The sequence below is a fragment of the Neoarius graeffei genome, chromosome 10, assembly GCF_027579695.1.
Source record: "Neoarius graeffei isolate fNeoGra1 chromosome 10, fNeoGra1.pri, whole genome shotgun sequence".
Lineage (NCBI taxonomy): Eukaryota > Metazoa > Chordata > Actinopteri > Siluriformes > Ariidae > Neoarius > Neoarius graeffei.
This window is the reverse complement of record NC_083578.1, coordinates 54402773-54407006: the sequence shown is the minus strand read 5'-3', so window position 1 is coordinate 54407006 and position 4234 is coordinate 54402773.

Here is a 4234-nt window from a genome sequence, read left to right as displayed (position 1 = left end):
TGTCTGCTGCATCTTTCAGTTCTTTTAAATCAAGGCTGAATACTTTCTTCTTTGCTGCTGCCTTTGATTAAATCAAATTTGAGGCTTTTGATTAATTTTTTGCTCTGCACTGTAACTTTTATTCTTGTATTTTATGTCTTATTCTATTTTAGCTTTTTTCTATTCTCTTACTATTTTTAATTGTATTTGAATGTCTGTTTATAATGTGTTTCTTCCTCTGTTCATTCACCCCAACACACTTTTTTTCTTTTAGCACAATCACAATATTGCTTGGTTAGTGACCATTGGTTGTACACTACTTTTCATGGTGCATTGTGGGATACTATTGCCGCTTTTCCACTACAAACGCGGCTGAGCCGTGCCGTGCCGAGTCGAGCTGAGTCGAGCTGAGTGGGGCTGTTGGAGTTGCATTTCGACTACAACCGCGCTGAACCGTGCTGGCTGGAAGTGGGTGGACACATTGGGTGGAGTTAGCGAAAGTGGGTGGACGTCAGGTGATGTCGTTAAGCAGCGCAAACAGTGACATCAGTGACAGTGGCGGAACAAGTCAGAGCCGGGCCGGGGGCGGGGCAAATGACCGGGCCCTTTATTAAAGCTTATCATAACATCATTTTAGGCTACAAAATGTCCGCAACTGCGGTGTTTACCAATTTCAACACTACCGGGTGCAACTATGTTATTTAGTACATCAAGTCCTTCAAACGAACATGTAACTCAGAAACAAAAAACATTAGGATACTGTACATGGCTCATAATAAAACATCAATAGCCTATACTGCGCACATTATTTGAAGGGCATACGAATGAGCGCTCAGAGGTTGCAACGGTGACAGGAAGAGTCAGAAATAAAAGGAGGGCGGTGCAAACCTCACTGAATGCACTGTGTTTACCAATTTCAACACTACGGGGTGCAACTATGTTATTTAGTACATCAAGTCCTTCAAACGAACATGTAACTCAGAAACAAAAAAACATTAGGTGACATACTGTACATGGCTCATAATAAAACATCAATAGCCTACTGCGCGCATTATTTGAAGGGCATACGACGAGCCTTGCGCTCCGCGAACTCGTCCACGATGCTCTGTATGTCACTGATTCAGTGATCTTTTAAGTGGTAGTCTCACGACCCGGATAGTAAACAATAAACATGGAGGACATGGAGTCGTTAGTGTTGCTGGTCTTGGTGCTATGGCTTGTTGTCACCGACAACGCCAACAGATACTGGCAAGAGCGTATAGATGAGGCGAGGCGCATAAGGCTTCAGAAATTCTCGTAATTTGTAATTATTCTCCTTCCGGGTTTGCGGTGTTTACAGATCCCAGCGCGCTCGCGGGGCGTGTGTGGGCATGTGAGGACACTCCTCCTCACCAATCAGTGCACAGGGGAGTGTCTGCTCACGCCCCCAACCTCACTCGGCACGGCTTGGCTCGCTTCAGCCCCACTCCAAAACGGTGCGAGTTTTGGGGGCTAAGCAGGGCTGAAACGAGCTGAGTCGTGCTGGTTTTTGGTAGTCGAAACGCGAGCCGTGTCGGGCTGAAGCGAGCTGAAGTGAGCTGAAAAAGGGTAGTGGAAAAGGGCCATATGAGTCCACTGTATAGGGTGTAATAATTTTCACTATACATTTGGACGGCACTACAAAATGGCGAACTCAGAATATAGTTCACTATCTAGTGAGTAGTGAGTGATTTCGGACACAGGGTATGTCAATTATCAACAGGTTTCACTTCCTATAGCTTAAGAAGTATTTTACTTGCACAGCTGATGAAGGGCCTTGGCCTAAAATTTAAATACTCTGGATATTTTTAAACCTTCTGTGCTACACTTAAGGTTTTACAACCTCTACATGTACTCCTGAAATAGATTGCATTTACTCCCTGGATTCTTGTTAAGTCTACTCATGTTTATATACTCTACCCACTGCACTCTAACTTTACAAGAGACATAGTAATCCCAAGTCACTTTACATGTTCATACTGCTGTTAAGGACTATAAACAAAGTTAACTTTATTGAGAGTATTACTTTGAAACAGAGTTTGGATTTCTGTAGTGTTCAGTGTATTGTTTATTGTATAGTTTATTGTTTAATGGACAGTCTGTTGTCTGTAATTATTATGTTTATTCACTGTGCACTGCCTGTCACTGTACTGATCGTTTTTGATTACTTCATGTTAAGTGTAGCACTGTGATTCTGGGGAACTATATTTCTTTCCCAACATTACAGTTGTCTGTGATGAGAGGAATGACAATAAAGCCTACTTGAACTTGGACTTGAAGTCCTTAATTCTAATATAGATAAGATAAGACTTTATTGTCATTGTAGTTATACAACGAAACTTAGTTTGGTAGCACTCAGATAAAACAGCAGCAGTAAAAAAGAATATAAATAAATTAATAACATACAAGATAAAGTAAGTGGGGGAATTGCAGTGTAGGCAGATATTGCACAATTGTACTAGGTGTATTTAAGTTCATATGTGTAAAGTGATCAAGTCAGTAAAATAAAGTGCAGTGCAAGCAGATATTGCACAAATTGTAATAATTGTATTTTCAGTCCTCAATATAAAGTGATCAGTGCGTTAGCAGCAACTTGGTTGGTTGGGTGTGTGTGTGTGTGTGTGTTGGGGGGGGGTAATGGAGGCTACAGCTCTGGGGAAGAAGCTGTTCCTCAATCTACTTGTTTGTGTTCCGATAGTCCTGAAGCTTTTGCCCGATGGGAGGGCAACAAACATTTTATGACCTGGGTGTGTTGAGTCCTTGATAATGTTGTTAGCCCTCTTACATAAACGGTTAGCATAAACTATGTCCAGATTTGGTAGCTTAGGCCAAACAAAAAAAAAAACCTTTGTTTCCGGTTACCCTCCCCCCGTGACTCCGACCCCCCCGAATGGCTCCGACCCCCTCCCCCGTGACTCCAACCCCCTCCCCTGTGAGACTCCGACCCCCTCCCCTGTGATTCCGACCCCCTCCCCTGTGAGACTCCGACCCCCTCCCCCGTGACTCTGACCCCCTCCCCTGTGAGACTCCAACCCCCTCCCCTGTGACTCCGACCCCCTCCCCTGTGAGACTCCGACCCCCACCCCTGTGACTCCGACTCCCTCCCCTGTGAGACTCCGACCCCCTCCCCCGTGACTCCGACCCCCTCCCCCTGTGACTCCGACACCCTAGCTGAAAAGCTCCACAGTACAGCTTGCTAGCTGAAAAGCTCAATAAAGTGTTTATGTGTAAACATCAACTCTCACCTGCCGTGCTTCTGTGCTCCACCCACATCAGGAACTGTTACAGTCCAACAGCAGGTGGAATGACTTAGCCATTTACCTTCCCTGACCCCGCCCTCCATTTACGGACTGCTGCTTGGCCACTCCCCCGCTGCCACAGTTATTGAAGTATGTGATGAGTGCCTTCAAAAAGGCATACAGTGGGGCAAAAAAGTATTTAGTCAGCCAGCAATTGTGCAAGTTCTCCCACTTAAAAAGATGAGAGAGGCCTGTAATTTTCATCATAGGTACACTTCAACTATAAGAGACAGAATGGGGGGAAAGAATTCAGGAAATCACATTGTAGGATTTTTAATGAATTAATTGGTAAATTCCTCGGTAAAATAAGTATTTGGTCACCTACAAACAAGCAAGATTTCTGGCTCTCACAGACCTGTAACAACTTTTTTAAGAGGCTCCTCTGTCCTCCACTCATTACCTGTATTAATGGCACCTGTTTGAACTCATTATCAGTATAAAAGACACCTGTCCACAACCTCAAACAGTCACACTCCAAACTCCACTATGGCCAAGACCAAAGAGCTGTCAAAGGACACCAGAAACAAAATTGTAGACCTGCACCAGGCTGGGAAGACTGAATCTGCAATAGGTAAGCAGCTTGGTGGGAAGAAATCAACTGTGGGAGCAATTATTAGAAAATGGAAGACATACAAGACCACTGATAATTTCCCTCGATCTGGGGCTCAACGCAAGATCTCACCCCATGGGGTCAAAATGATCACAAGAACGGTGAGCAAAAATCCCAGAACCACACGGGGGGGACCTAGTGAATGACCTGCAGAGAGCTGGGACCAAAGTAACAAAGGCTACCATCAGTAACACACTAGGCCGCCAGGGACTCAAATCCTGCAGCGCCAGACGTGTCCCCCTGCTTAAGCCAGTACATGTCCAGGCCCGTCTGAAGTTTGCTAGAGAGCATTTGGATGATCCAAAAGAGGATTGGGAGAATGTCATAT